This window comes from Vulpes vulpes, chromosome 5 (genome assembly GCF_048418805.1).
Source record: "Vulpes vulpes isolate BD-2025 chromosome 5, VulVul3, whole genome shotgun sequence".
Lineage (NCBI taxonomy): Eukaryota > Metazoa > Chordata > Mammalia > Carnivora > Canidae > Vulpes > Vulpes vulpes.
The window spans coordinates 130,473,384-130,490,087 of record NC_132784.1 but is presented as its reverse complement, the minus strand read 5'-3'; positions in this window follow the sequence as shown (position 1 = coordinate 130,490,087).

Genomic DNA, 16,704 nt, shown 5'->3' with positions numbered 1-16,704 from the left:
AACAAGAGGTAGTGGAAAGGGAGGTGGGAGGGGTTATGGGGTGACTGGGTGACGGGCACTGAGGGGAGCACTTGATGGGATGAGCACTGGGTGTTATGCTATATGTTGGCAAATCAAACTCCAATAAAAAAAATACAAAAAAAAAAAAAAAAGAAAAAAGAAAAAGATGCATTCAAAGGAGAAAATGAACAACCGGGTAGGAACTTAGCTGCTTAGTTAGAGAAAGAAATATCCTATATACAGTCTTAAATAGAAAAAAAGCAGGTATGATTCCTTCCTATCTCAGGAGGGCTTGATGTGAGACAGCTTTCAAGTATACTCCTTAGATACCGAATCTCTGCTTTTTCCATCTTTAAGCCCAATCATTCCAGACTTCAAAGTCAGCCATGTATCTGTTTCTGCCACCGCACATAGCTTTGGATGAGTGTGATGATAGCAACAATAATTGTACTGGAGAGTCAGAGCTGAGGGGCCCATTTCCCCTTCCATTTTTTTTTAAAATTTTTATTTATGATAGTCACAGAGAGAGAGAGAGAGGCAGAGACACAGGCAGAGGGAGAAGCAGGCTCCATGCACCGGGAGCCTGACGTGGGATTCGATCCCGGGTCTCCAGGATCGCGCCCTGGGCCAAAGGCAGGCGCCAAACCGCTGCGCCACCCAGGGATCCCCTCCCCTTCCATTTTTAAAAAGGTTTTATTTATTTATTCATGAGAGACATAGAGAGAGAGGCAGAGACATAGGCAGAGGGAGAAGCAGGCTCCATGCAGGGAGCCTGATATGGGACTCGATCCCAGGACCCCAGGATCATGCCCTGAGCCAACCACTGAGCCACCCAGGCTTCCCTGGGTGGGAGGAGCCAACCCTCCCTCTCCATTTGTAATACAGCAGATACTGAAAAAGTTGTTTAGGAACATTTTACTCAGGTATTATTCATCCTTAAAAAATTATAGTATGATATGTAAATTATATCTTAATAAAGCTGGGTTTTTTAATGTTTTTTTTTAAAAAAATTATTTACTTATTTGAGAGAGAGAAAGGGTGAGCAGGGGGAGGGCAGAGGGAGAGAAGCAGACTTCCCCAGTGAGGGCATAGCCTGTGGGGCTTGATCTCACAACCCTGATCCTGGACTGAGCTGAAATCAAGAGTTTGACGCTTAACTGACTGAGCCAGCCAGGTACCCCCAATACAGCTGCTTTAAAAAGACATTTATAGTGTGCTTCAATCTCATCTCCCACAGCCTCAGTGAGACCAAGATGAGGGGAAAGGATGTCCTCTTTCCAAATGTCTTATTTCTAAAAGGTGAAAAAAAAAATCAAAGCATAGTTTGGTAGGGAGCAATGGGGTTGGTATAATTAAATACAATACAGAGGTCTCAATATGGAGCAGATTTTTCTTGGTTAAAGAAAAAAAATGAGGTTCCACCTCCATTAATGGTTGAGTAGCTTGTATCAGATCAACCGTTCCATAGGTAACACGTTTAAGCTTTGTGAAAAATATAACAAAACAACTACATGAAAGCACTGAAAAGTGGCCAAAGTAGGCAGACAGTAGAGAGAGTTGACACTTGGAAGAAGGAAAGGACATCGGTGAGTTTTCCATTTTTCGTGACTCTAGCTGAGGGCAGACTCCTGCCAGGACCATGCAGTGTAGCTGAGGCTAAGAAACTGCTGATCTTACAGGTTAAATGTTCAGAATCAGTGCTTGGAGCAAGTGCAGCTGGAACATGAAGGAATAAAATCCAGAAAGAGGAGAGTCATCGAGGGGTCTCCAGTTTATAAATATAAACTGCACGAGCATCTGGTTAACCCCTGCCCCATGTGGATGCAGGGAAGAACCCAAGCAGCCTCTGTAAGCCTCAAAGAATTGAGCTGAGATTTCAGTGGCCGGGTGACACAGAGGAGTCAGACTTGGGAGCCCACGTTCTGCCCAGCTGTCTTCTGTAACAAAAATTGATACCTTGAGAACATAATGGAGTTCAGTCTCTACCGTGTATCATTCCACCTGTCCAGCACACCATCCAAAATTACCAAGGAGGAAACCGGAAAGTGTGACCAGTACTCAAAGAAAAAGATAATCAATAGACAGCAACCCTAGGATGTCTCTGAGTATAATGAGCAGAGAAGGATTTTAAAGGCAGTTGCTATAATATACTTAAGTATATAAAAGAAAATATAATTGTAAAGAGCAAACATATGGGACATCCCAGCAGAAAAACAGGAATTAAATAGCCAAACAGGGGCACCTGAGTGGTTCGGTTGGTTAAGCACCTGACTATTTTATTTTTAAAATATTTTATTTATTTATTTGTTTGTTTGTTTGTTTGTTTGTTTGTTTATTTATTTGAGAGAGAGAGAGCGTGCACATGTGCATGCATGCGCAGTGGGCAGTGGGAGCAGAGGGGGAGGGACAGGGAGAGAGAAAGAATCTCAAGCAGACTCTGCACTGAGCATGGAGCCAGATATGGGGCTAGATCTCACGATCTTGACATCATGACCTGAGTGGAAATCAGGAGTTGGATGGTCAACCACCCAGGTGCCCCAAGTTTTTGACTCTTGATCTCAGCTCAAGTCTTGATCTCAAGGTAGTGTGTTCAAGCCCACTGGTCATGGAGCATACTTACAAAAAAGAAAGAAAGAAAGAAAGAGGAAAGAAAGAAAGAAAGAAAGAAAGAAAGAAAGAAAGAAAGAAAGAAAGAAAAGATAGTAGTAGCTAAATGGAAATCCTAGAACTAGATATTAAAACACCTAATATAACAAATTCACTGGATAACTTTAATTTCAGATTAGAGATAACAGGAAAAGAATTAGTACCCTTAAAGATAGGTCAATGAAGTTCTCCAATCTGAAAAAAACAGAAGCAACCCTGGAGAAAAATGAGCAGAGCCCCAGTGACTTGTTGAACAATATCAAGAAGTCTCACATTGTAAATGGAGTCCTATGAGAGAGTGAGAGAGAGAGAGAGAGGAGAGAGAGAGAGATGTCTCCAAATTTGGTGAAATATCCAAGATTCTTGGCAAACTCCCAAGCACATTAAGTACAAATAGAACCACACCTAAGCACATCCTCTTCAAAGCACTGAAATCCGCAATCAAAGAGAAAAATCTTTAAAGCAGCCAGAGAAAAACAGCACATTGTAAACAGAATGATACATAATAATAGCTGACTTCTTACCCAAAGCCGGTAGGTAATTAATTGGCATATGTAAAGTGTTGAAAGAAAAAAAAAACCTTGGAATTTCATATCTATTTTATATCTAGTAAAAGTATCTACACTTTTACATCCGGCAAAGATATCTTCAAGAATAAAAATGAAATAAAGGCATTTTAATGTAAATGAAAACTAAGAGAGTCCTTTGCCGGTACAGCAGCATTTTATAAAAAAACTAAAGAAACATGGAATACTGTGTGCCAAACAGGATCCTTCATGTTTTATGTAGTTGTTTGTGTTCTCGAGAAGCCACGCCTGGAACAAAGTTTTAGTTGGAGTAGTTGATTTCGTAGAGTTTATGGGCTGAATCATATCTTTCCCAAGTTTGGATGTTGAAGTCCTAACCCCGTACCTCAAAATGTGAGGTGCCGTATTTAGAGATATTGAATTTTGAACATTTTTAGAGAAAAAGAGGTGATTAAGCTAACTGGAGGACTTCAGGGTGGGTCTTGATGCAATATGACTGATGTTTTTATTTTATTTTATTTTTTAAAAAGATTTTATTTATTTATTTGACAGAGAGAGAGAGAGAGAGGAGAGAGAGAGGAGAGAGAGTGAGCATAAGCAAGAGAAGCAGCAGAGGGAGAGGGAGAAGCAGGCTCTCCACTGAGCAGGGAGCCAGAAGTGGGACTTGATCCCAGGACCTCGAGATCATGACCTGAGCCCAAGGCAGATGCTTAACCGACTGAGCCACCCAGACTTGGCACAACTGATGTTTTTATAAGAAGAGGAGATACAGGGCAGCCCGGGTAGCTCAGAGGTTTAGCGCCGCCTTCGGCCCAGGGTTTGAACCTGGAGGCCCGGGATCGATTCCCACGTTGGGCTCCCTGCGTGGAGCCTGCTTCTCCCTCTGCCAGTGTCTCTGCCTTTCTCTGTCTCTGTCTCTGTCTCTCTGTCTCTCATAAAAAGATAAATAAAATCTTAAAAAAAAATGAAGAGGAAATACAGACACGGAGAGATACCAGGAATGTGGATACATGAAGAGATGACCCTGTGGAGGACAAAGGGGGAAGGTAGCCATCTGCGAGCCAGGGAGAGAGGCCTCAGAGGAACCACACCAGCTCACACCTTGATTCCAGATTTCTCGTCTCCAGCACTGTGAGGACCTACATTTCTGCTGCTGTGTTAGCCACCCGGACTATGGTATTTTATTATGGCAGCCCCAGCAAACTAATGCAGTAGGTGGTCCCAGGAAACACAGCAGAAGAGTGGGGAAGACAGAAGGGCCCCCAGGCAAGGTGTATTATGAAGTTCTGTGGGCAGCCGCCAATGTGGGCACTGCAGTGGACAGGCCTGAGGGGAGTAGCTAAAGATCACAGTAGTTAGGGGGACAGGGTTTGCTGCCAGGAAGGCAGGGGTTCAATCCTCCTGACTCTTAGTTTATCTGTAAAATGGGGATAACAGCACTTAATGAGAGTAAAATAACAGTTTCCGTGTAGAGCCCTCAGCTGGTGTTTGACATAATCGAAGTGCTCAATAAGTGTCATGATTTTTATCATTTAACATGTAAATAATAATAAATAATCATTTCATGAGGATTCTGTGAGATTAGTGTAAGTGATAATTATGTCGAAAGTATCAAAATAATTAAAATTTAAGTTATGATGGGAATCTTAACTGTATACGTGTTTAGCATATTATCTTAGAAAATAATATACTAAGTACTTAAATATGTAGTGTATGTTCGGTAGTAATCCACTTACATACACGTGTGATTTTCATGTTGCTGGGGGCTGTGCTGTACCGAAATTACACTCCCTTGTGTTCTGAATTTCCTGCTTCTACAATCACAAACTGTAAAGTATAACACTATTTTATTCGTGACACATGTCAGGTGTTTACTTCCTCTAAGTCCCAAGGTTTGGAAAGGGACTTTTGGTGAGTCATCCTCTCAGTAACTCATGATGTATGACCTTATTGTCTGCCAGCTGCCTCCGATGCATGGCTTCCTGAAATAAGGCTTCATTTCCCTAAATGCTGACTGGTGCAGCGGCTTTGTTACTGTCTACATGCTGGGGCCAGATTCCTGGAATCGCCCTTGAGGGGCCTCATGGTGCCTCCTGGCAAACGCAAGTGAATTTTGTAACAGAGGTATCAGGTACTTCAGTAAATCACGTTCAGGTATGGAAAACACGAAGGCTCATAACAGCATTAGTGATCAAAACGGATTATCCTTTCACAAGCAGTAGTTAAGAGGAATCAAAATCTATCTAAATACAGAATTTCTATTGTCACGTTTTATTCTATTTTTTTTTAAAGATTTATTTATTTATTCATGAGAGACACAGAGAGAGAGGCAGAGACACAGGCAGAGGGAGAAGCAAGCTCCCTGCAGGACCCCAGGGTCACGCCCTGAGCTGAAGGCAGATGCTCAATCACTGAGTCACCCAGGTGCCTCTATTGTCACAATTTAAAAAACTGTAAAAAAGCAATTTTCAGATCATACGATTGAAACTGAATGGGACAATTCACCTAAAAAAAATCTTCATTAAGAGAATGTTGAAAACACATTTTTGATAATTTTGTTTCTATGAAAATCACAATAAGCATTTTATTGATTTCAATGACAGAAAAAAATCAATTTGTGTGGGCATTATAACCAATACTAGGACTTGGGGGATTAAAAAAAGGGTTTGACTTAAAGTATTCACTCATCCATTTAAGATCTTTATTAAGCACCACATATTGCCAAGCACTAGTCTAGGTGCCCATAGTCACAACTGTGAATAAGATACAGTTGTTTCTTGAACAACCTAAGTTTGAACCATGTAGGTCCACTTAGGCATTTTTTTTTACAGTAAAGTACTGTAAGTATATTTTCCCTTTCATGATTTTCTTTTTTTTTTTTTTTTTTAAATTTATTTATGATAGTCACACAAAGAGAGAGAGAGAGAGGCAGAGACACAGGCAGAGGGAGAAGCAGGCTCCATGCACCGGGAGCCCGATGTGGGATTCGATCCCGGGCCTCCAGGATCGTGCCCTGGGCCAAAGGCAGGCGCCAAACTGCTGCGCCACCCAGGGATCCCCATGATTTTCTTAATAACATTTTCTTTTCTCTAGCTTACTTTATTGTAAGAATACAGTATACGATACCCACAACATATATTATATGTGTTGATTGTGTATGTAGTCCGTAGTCTTCCAGGCAAAAGCAGGCTATTAGTAGTTAACGTGTTTGGGGAGTCAAAGTTATACATTTTGATTTTTGACTGTGTGGGAGGTTGGCATCCCTAATCCCTGCATTGTTCAAGGGTCAACTGTACACTTAAACAATAACTTTTGGGGTGCCTGGCTAGCTCAGTCCACAGAGCATGTGACTCTTGATCTTGGATCATGAGTTCAAAGCCCCACATTGGGTGTAGAGATAGCTTGAAAATAAAATCTTAAAAAAATTACTACTTTCACATTTGAAAGAATTATTTCAATCAACAAAATATCTGGAATAAATTATGAAAGAATAATGAACAAAAACAATTCCTGACATTCAGCAAATGTCCGAGAAATAGCCAAATCCCAGATGATGAGTCAGGGATAGGCCAATTACTTCCAATTTGGAAAATGACTAAAAACAAAAGAAAAAACCAAAATAGAAACAATCACACACTACACATAATCAAAAAAACTACCATGAAAACGGTTAGGCAATAATTGCACAAAACAGTCTAGGAATGTTCTTGGCCAATTAAAACTTAGGCCCAGGCGCCTGGGTGGCTCAGTTGGTCAAGCATCTGACTTCAGCTCAGGTCGTGATCCCAGGGTCCTGGAACTGAGTTGTGCATGGGGCTCCTGGCTCGGCGGGGAGCCTGCTTCTCCTGCCCCCTCTGCCTACCACTCGCCTACTCATCCTCATTCTCTCTCTCTCCAAAATAAACAAAATCTTTTTAAAAACTGCCACAAAGCCATGTACCCATAAGCAACCCCAAATGAATCTATATATAGCCATCAGATCCAATATGATAAAATTCTAGGGATGGAATAAAATAGACGAGGAAGAGCCAACAGTCATCTGACCATTCCCACAAGGTCCATGTCTTGATGGGTTCCCTTGGATGCATGAATGTGTGTTCAGCACATTCTATTTTCTCTGTTCAGAGCAATCAAGTTCTGTCAAATGGCGCCGTATAAACAAAACTCAAGAGACCTAAACAAACCAGACCAGTCACGTCACTTTATTTATTAGTATCTTTCCAGGGGACAAAATCCTCACAGACATTCAAGATACCCTTCTGCAGAAAATAAAGGGACTTGGAACGAATTTAAGGAAGTCTCATCTAGGCTGTGTGAGAGAGAACCATCCCATGGAATGTTATCTGTCCAAAACATACATACTGAGCACTTACTAGATGTCTAGCACTGTACTAACTGCTGAGGATCCAGATTTTAATAAAATCTGTTCAATCCCTGTAAGAGCTCACAGACTAATGGGGCAACCCTGAGGACTAATTATAACACGTGATGTGGCAGTGTAGAAGGTCCTAGGGAGGCCAGGAGGAGAAAGTCATTACTTGGGCCCTCACAGAGTGAGTAATGGCTTCCTAGAGAACTTTAGTTTAGTGTAGAGGAGGAGACAGTGGAAAAAATTTATTCCAGGCACAGCAATAAATGCTCAGAAGAACACGGAGTGCTTAGGGAACAGCATGTGTTACTATCACTGGTGGGTGGGTGAGGCTTTGTCCTACCAACAGGAGATGACGTTGAAGAGGAGAGCTGGGGGTGGGGTGCCTGGCGGGCTCAGTCAGAGGAGGAGCGTGCGACTCTTGATCTTGGGGTTGGAGTGTGAGTCCCATGTCGGGTGCAGAGATTGCTTAAATAAATAAATAAATAAATAAACTTAAAAAATTTTGATTCTCCTTTTTCTCAAATCCACCCAAACAATCAGCAAACAAGTAAATCGGTATGTTTATCTCCTGTTAGGCATTAGCCTTCTATCTCCCTCCTGGACTTCAGGAGATCATCTAGATCACTGACAAGATTTTAAGAGAGGATAACTAGTATGTATGGAAGCCTAACAGTTAGGTGCCTTACCAGATAGGTAGGAAACCGGTCTTTTGTTTTACCAGGATTCCTCAGCTGTTTGGGAGTCAAAAGACAATACTGCCTTTGGGGGGGTGGGGTGGGTCAGATTTAGACTATTTGGGTTAAATACCAGCTTGAAGAAAATCAGGTTTCTTGCACAGCTAAGAACCAAGTTTGAGCTATTTTATACTCTATCCAAAAGAATATGGGGACCTTTTCTAAAACCCAAGAGGATTTGGGATCCCCAGTTACATAAGAAAAGATAATTTATCTATAATTTATCTATCTATATCTAAGAAAAGATATAATCTAAATATGTCTATAAAATGAAATTATATAAGAAAAGATAATTAATCTGTATTTTTATACACATCAATGCGATTGAACACTATTATATTCTAATTATGCAATTCAGATGCTGCAAAATTGACATCCCACCAGGACGCATTTCAGTTTTGGAACAACTGCACTTCTTTGTTATGAGTTTAAGGACGTTCAAAAAATAGCTTCAATTTCAGATTTCAGATCCTTAAATACACAGGCTCTTGAGGCCACTGAACTAGCTGTATAGAAAGTTACCTAGTAGGAATTTTTATCTACTGCTACCATTTTTCAAAACTCATCAATTTCCAAGGTAAATTAGTTTCTATTGCTTCTAAAATGACCACAAACAACTTACTTTATAGCTTTTTTATTTTACAATAAAATAAAGCAGAATTTGTAGAGTGTATTAGTTTTTAAAGTAAATCCCGAAAGTAAATCCACTAAAAGTGGAGTGTGATTTCTTTAGAAATCAGAAGCAAGCAAGAAAATAAACAGGAATCTTGGTTGATTAGTAAGAACAAGTAAGTGGAAGTAATCTGTGAAGAGCTTCTAACCAAATAGCCACATACTTGGTATGAGTGGGGAAGCCTTCTCCTTCGAGAGGAAACTTATTGCCAGAAAAGAAACGCTGGAAACTCCTGTCCCTGATGGGCAGTATGTGGGGTAGCTGTGACTTTTTTTTTCCTTCTTCCAAGCTTTGGCGAGTTTACAAGGTCCCTGCAGGTACAAAGGACTAAGTGTCACTACTTTTCAAAACCAGAAAGTCCACAGAGACATGTTAATTAAATCTAGGCTGGAGCAAAAAAAGACTGGAGAAAATTTAACATCTCCTAGAGACAAATATAGAATTTCAGAGCTTTTAAAAGCCCTGGGGGAAAAAAAGAGAGGAAAAAAAAAAAAAAAAGCCCTGGAAACCAGTAGAAACTAAGAATAATTTGAAGCCAATTAGCCAAGAAAAGGAAATAAGGAAACTAAACAGAATTTAAAAAAAATTAAAAGTAGCGAAGAGGAAGATACATACAAAAGTTTTTGTTTTCCATTATTTTATCATAAGTTGCTACCTCTAAAGCAATGGTTTTTAGATGAAACACTTTTCTGTAAGCAATATGTTTTCCATAAGTAGTAATGTATTCTTGACTCCCTCGAAGTGAAATTTATAGTAACTTACCTACAGACATAATTTTAAAAATTGTGATGGGGGCACCCGGGTGGCTCAGTTGGTTGGACCTCTGACTCTTGATTTCCGCTCAGGTCATGGATCGTGGGATGGAGCCCTGGGTTGGGCTCTGAGCTCAGCACAGAGTCGGCTTGGGATTCTCTCTCTCTCTCCCTTTGCTCCTCCCCCTGCTCACTCTCTCTCTCTCTCTCTCTCTCTCAAATAAATTAAATAAATTCTAGGATTCCTGGGTGGCTCAGCAGTTTAGTGCCTGCCTTCAGACCAGGGCATGATCCTGGAGACCCAGGATTGGGTCCCACATTGGGCTCCCTGCATGGAGCCTGCTTCTCTCTCTGCCTGTATCTCTGCCTCTCTCTTTCTCTCTGTGTCTCTCATGAAAAAATAAAATCTTAAAAAAAAAAAACTCTTTTTAAAAAGGGCCGTAATTATAAAGAAGTAAAAGGAAAATAATTAAACAAAAGCATCAGTATTTTTTTTAGATTTTATTTATTTATTTGAGAGATAGAGGGTGAGACAGAGAAAGCACAGGATGGGGAGAGTCAGAGGGAGAAGCAGACTCCCCCCTGAGCAGGGAGCCTGATGTGGGGCTTGATCCCAGGACCCTGGGATCATGACCTGAGCCAAAGGCAGCCGCTTAACCACCTGATCCACCCAGGTGCCCCAAGAAAGGGTATTTTAAGATGTAAATGTGGGGCAAGGCATGGCAGGGTCTGCAGCCCAGAGGGGTGGTGTGACAGATAAGTTAGTAGCATCAATGACTTGATACCAGGAGCAGTTTGTTGTCACTTGGCAAAATTTCAAACACAACCCATTACAACATTCTTTTCAGGTAGTAATTGCATCTCCAGAAAAATTCTCTGTGTACAACCTGTACAAAAAAAAAAAAAAAAAAAAAAGATACTGTTGTTTTTAAAGAAACCATGGCACAAGGATGGCCAAGGAAGCGGTCGTAGAACAAAAGATTGAACAGAAGGTCGGGACACCTGATCCTGAGTCCTGAATGTGCCCCTGGTGGTGGACACTGGCTGTTTTGAGTGCCCAGCACCTGAGTCTCCTTCCTTGATTGGGGGATCCTCCCACCATATGAGGTTCACTGGCAGACGCAGCTCTTCCCCTGCAATGTGAGGCACCGCATATTCCTCTTGCCTGCCCCTGACAGGAACACTCTGGCCTAGAACTTAGAATCTGAAGGGAGTGGAGAACAATCTTGGAGTAGTGATAGATTATTTGTGGGGCAGTCGTGTTGCAGAGTTAAATGGCAGGCGTGAGAGCCCATGTTGCTGGGGGGGCTCGCAGTGGTTGGGCGAGCTGTGGAGCACTCCTTTAACTTTCTGGGCTTAGTCCTTGCTTGGTTTCCCAAGATCCTGTAAGAAATAATTCTGGGGGGCTTCTGTTGACCAGCCACAAGCTCTGACAGGTCCCACTTCCCCTTGGTCTCAGTTAGTCCCATGTGTGGTGAATAAAAGTTCCTTCCAGACTTGATGGTGTCCAGTCAGTGAATCCATGAAGGCCACCATTGGGGAGACACCCTTTACACGTAGTCTGAGCTTTGGAGTTTCCAAAGGGCTCTCAAGTCTATTATTGCATCTGGCTTCGAGGTACGGGGAGTAAGACACTGTAAGCAAAGTGTCTATTCTGGTGCCTGGAACACATGAAGCCCTCAATAAATGACAGTTACCACTGCAGGCATAGGCTGACACCTAGAATAGATTATAAAGTGAACAGATAAAGCTGCTTTTTGTACAGTTGGTATGATTTCATTTTAGTAGGCATCTTGTTTTGCACACCAGAGTACCCTCTCTGAAAATACTGCATATTCGATATGTATCTGTTGGAACAATGAATTTCTGTAAAATAAAATTATGCCATTTGCTAGTATGTACCTGGGAAGATTCTAGAGGAATCTATAAGGGTGGTTTATCAGTTTCTCCAGGCTTCCATGACAAAATATCACAGACTGGATGGCTTAAAGAAAAGGAGATTTATTTCCTCACGGTTCTGGATCAAGATGAGGACATCAGCAGGTATGGCTCCTTCTGGGGCCTCTCTCCTTGGCTTGCAGACGACTGTCTTCCCCGGTGTCCTCACATGGTCTTTCTTCTGGTTCGCTGTATATGTTCACATTTCCTCTTCTTGTAAGGGAAGATTGGATTAGGGCCCCTCTACCAGCCTCATTTTAAGTTAATCACCTCTCCAAAGGTCCCATCACCAAATATAGTCATATTTTGAGGTATAAGGGCCTAAGGTTCCAACACAAATTTCGAGGGGACACAATTCTGTCCATAACAGGTAGCAGTATGGAAGATTTACTTTTCCTAAACAATAGTTTCTACGTTGTTTCTGTAGTGTTTAAATACTTTACAAGAAACCTAGTGATTTTGTAATTTGGAAAAGCAATAACGTTAGGACAAAGAAAAACCCATTTGTGTTTCTATGTAATAAGTAGTTAGATTCTAGGCTTATATAATTACAAACAGATTTTTTTCACTTATGTAAATGTCTCCTGGGGCAGTTGAAAGTCAAGAGGGATGCAGGACAATTCTATGTTGTGAAGGGTTGACCCGGGCAGTGCAGGATGTACAGTATCGTCTCTCTGCAACTCTTGCCAGTAGCACCTCTCCTCCATCACTGTGACAACCAAAACAATGCCCCCAAAGTTTCCAAAAACTCTCCCATTGGTCATCACTTTAAAGTATAATTTTATACTAATATTCATAAATCTTTAAAGCATTTTCTTCTTTCCTCTATGTAACCATCTTACCTCTGAACCCCTGCTAAAGAAAAAAACAGAGGAAGAAATCATACTAGTTACCTTTATTTTTTTAAAAAGACTTTTATTATTTATTCCTGAAAAACACAGAGAGAGGCAGAGACACAGGCAGAGCAGAAGCAGGCTCCATGCAGGGATCCCAATGTGGGACTTGATCTCAGGACCCAGGATCACACCCTGAGCTGAAGACAAACGCTCGACCGCTGAGCCACCCAGCTGTCCCCACGCTAGTTACCCTTTAGCCAGGCCAGTGGGAAGCTCAGCTGTGTCTGAATCATAGCAGAATTTCATGATAACTAGAGTTGTCTAAAGACAGCTAAACCTCTTGCTGTAGTTTATCCAAATTGCAGGCATGATGTTCAGGAGAAAATAAAATAAATAAATAGCTGATGTGTAGCGAGAACTGCAGATGTACCAGGCATTGTCCAAAGAGCTCCACGTATACAAACTCATTCATTCTTTTCAACAACCCTATGAGGGAGGCACTATTATTTGAGAGATGAAGAAACAGGCACGGGAAAGTGACAGGACTTGCAAATGATGGAGCTTCCGAGCAGACGATCTGGTTTTGGGGCTGCCATCCTTAGCTGTCAGAGAGACCGGCTTTCCCTACTGACGGTTTTCTGGGTATCCGACATTGAGGAAGCAGTTTACCTACATACTCTATGGCATGTGATCCTCAGAGAAGCAATGAAATTGCTACCATTACTTCCGTTTTACAAATTTGGGAATTGAGAGGATCAAATCTGCAGAAGTAGATGGCATGTATGCATAGTTTGTTAACACGCACAAATAATGGCAAATTTGACCAATTATTGCCACAATCTAATCAACACGGAGAACCAAAGAAATGATATGACTATATATCTATATATTCTCTTCCAAATCTATTTAACTTAGCAGTCAGTCACCTCTTATTGAATTCTTTGAGGTTCTGAGTATCTTATTATTGGGGAGGATGTATTGCATAGAAATGATTCATATGTATGATATTGGTTTTTCCTGGGAGTCAACGAAGAATAACTCGATCGGGTTAATAGGAATTCCAATTTTGTGAGCTGATCTTTCTCTTTAAAAATGGAAGCAATATTGTGACAAATCCAATAAAAGACTTTAATTTATTTTTTGCTTTGTCTTATTTTGTTAAGACAGCCCCAGAGATTTTTAAGGCCAATCTACTCCTGCTACTGAGAATCTACCCACATTCCTGGGGCACCACCCAGTTGGTATAGTTGTTAATATAGCTGAAGTAAAATCTTACAAGGGCTGTTAGATGGCTTCTAGCATACCCCCTTTCTCTTCCATAGGGGTTTAAAGTTGATTATGTAAACTTCAAGAAATAAATTTCAGGTTTTGATATAATTGAAAAAAATTATAAACTTTATGAATTTTTTTAAAAAAAATTTGTTGTATGCCCCCTCACCAGATAGTAGTCTGGGGATCTTTTTCTGATCCACTGTTTTTAAGTGCATATGCTTTTTTTCCCAGCTTCTGATTTTCAGGATAAAGCACATGTGGTTCCTTTGCCTAAAAAGGAATAGTTTTCCAAATATTTTTCTCATTGTAAAACAGCACAACATAAAAGAAAATTCTGAAAAAGAAAAAAACTCCCCTAATCCTACCACATTAATACATTACCACATCTGAGAATAATCTTCCAGTGTTTATCTGTAAAATACACGTTTTTAAACATAATTTGTCCACATAGATATGTAGCATTTCACAGTGGCTTTCACTTAAAAATACTCTATTACTCTATAAGTATCTCCCATTTCTCATAATGGTAACCTGTAATGGGTGTGTAACACTGCTGTGAATGAGAAGGATTATAGTTTACTTAGGTATTCTCTTTTTTTTTTTTAAGATTTATTTATTTGTTTGAGAGAGTGTGAGCAGGGGGAGGGGCAGAGGGAAAGAATCTTGAAGCAGACTCCCTGCTGAGAGTGGAGCCCAAGGCAGGGCTTAATCCCATGACCACAACGTCTAGCCTTGAGTCATGACTAAAGAGTTGGATGCTTAGCTAACTGAGCCACACAGGTGCCCCTTATCTCTCCTTTTAGTGCTGGTCATTTAGGTTGTTTCTAATTCTTCCCTACTTCAGATAGAATGTGGCAGTGAGTATCTTTATGTTGAGTTTTTATTACCTATTCAATCATTTCCTTAGATCAAATCTTAGAAGTAGGGTACTTTGATTTGATACATGCACCACCATATCAACCCAAAAGCTGTATGGATCTTTAGCACGCTTCTTTGTCAGCCTCTCTACTAATTCCTTCCATCAACTGAACAATATCTGTCAATGGCCACTTATTTCGCCTGACCTTTCTCCAGTTGTCCCTTGGTTACTTCCCTTGAGACAGTGGTAACCTGGGATGAGGTCAGAAGTCTCATGTTCACACTAAAGAGGTAGAGCCTGTGAGCAGCTGAGTGAACGAGGATCACATCTCTGACCTTGGGTGCTGCTGCTACTTTCAGGAAGGCAGTCTTTTGTTCTAGCATATGGACAGAAATAAAAATGGTCTCTGAGCTGACAAATGGGGTCATAACGAACACTGCCAGATTGCAGACATTGTGGGAACCTCATACAGTCCTATGAGAAGATTAAAACACAGGCCAATCATATATTATTTGGCATCTTGGGTAGCAAAACAAAGTGATTTCAAATGACAATAGTTTAATTGGCTCCCGCTTGGGATTTAAATGCTTAAGTGCATTAAATGAGTTTTCCTACTTTATTCAACTCCATGACAATAATTTCTGATACAGATGAAATATTTGTGGTTAGTTTTTAACAAGTAAACAGCGTCATCACTGAAGGTTCCTAAAGTATGACTTGATGTTTTATGGTATAGTTTATAATCACAAATGAGAGTCCCCGATTATTTAAGGATCTGATTTTGAAAGAAATATTTTGTAGTGTTTCCAAAGAAGAAAAAGAAAGATCTTGTATTTTCAGGTTATTTGCATTATATTTACATCATTTTGGTCCAGTTTTGCTCTATTGGCAAGGACTGTCAAATCATTTTTATTATTACAAAGGATCTGACATGTCATTATATCTTATGTTAAAAAACTTCTTATAGAACTTATATACTTATTTTTTAAAAAAGATTTTATTTATTCATGAGAAACACAGAGGAGAGAGAGAGGCAGAGGGAGAAGCAGGCTCCATGGAGGGAGCCCAACATAGGACTCGATCCCGGGTGCCCAGGATCACGCCCCGGGCCAAAGGTGGTGCTAAACTGCTGAGCCACCTGGGCTGCCCTATACTTATTTTATAAATAATATTATGTAATGGTGACTATGCAACTCCTCAGGAAAAAAGCTTAATAGTAGTTGAGAAGGGTTGTATTCGATGTGAGGAAAATCTCTGGCTGTAGACTTGATGAAAAAAAAGGGTTGTGACATAGGATAGGTTGACTAAGTTGTCTCTCCCTACTTTTAAATCCTGAGTAGTTTGTGTGTGTGAGAGAGAGAAGTAGAGACACACAGACAGAGATGAGATAGAGGGAGAGAAGAAGAGACTGGAGAGAGAGGGAGAGAGGAAGGAGGAAAGATGGGAGGGAAGGAGGGAGGAGGGAGGGAAAGAGGAAGGAGGAAAAGATGGAGGGGAGGAGGGAGGAGGAGGGAAGGAGAGAGGGAGAGGTTACAATTATTTGAAACATTTTAGGCACAGTCCTGCCTGACAAAATAGAGATGCTTCATGCCAGTGAAATTATAATTTTGTATCACTTCTGATTAAAGACCATATACTTTGGGTTTTAGGTGTTTATTTTTAGGCCTCAGGTATTTGGAGAATAAAAGGTGCTTTTTTATTTTTATTTTTTTGGTGAACAGGTTTTCTTATGATTGGCTATTCTGATTTAGAAAAATTCTCAGCACAGAATTTAAAAGGTGGGAAGGTATCCTTGTTTCCGGAGTTTCCTGACTCCCCGCGATCCCAGCGCTCCAGATGGCCGGGTCTGGATGGCCGAGTCTGGATGGCCGGGTCGGATGGCCCCATCTGGATGGCACGGTCTGGACGGCCCTGTCCAGATGACCCTGTCCGGATGGCCCCGTCTGGATGGCCCCTTCTGTATGGCCTCGTCCGGATGGCTCCGTCTGGATGACCCCCATCTGGATGGCCCCGTCTGGATGGCCCCGTCCGGATGACCCCGACTGGATGACCCCCATCTGGATGGCCCGGTCCGGATGACCCCATCTGGATAGCC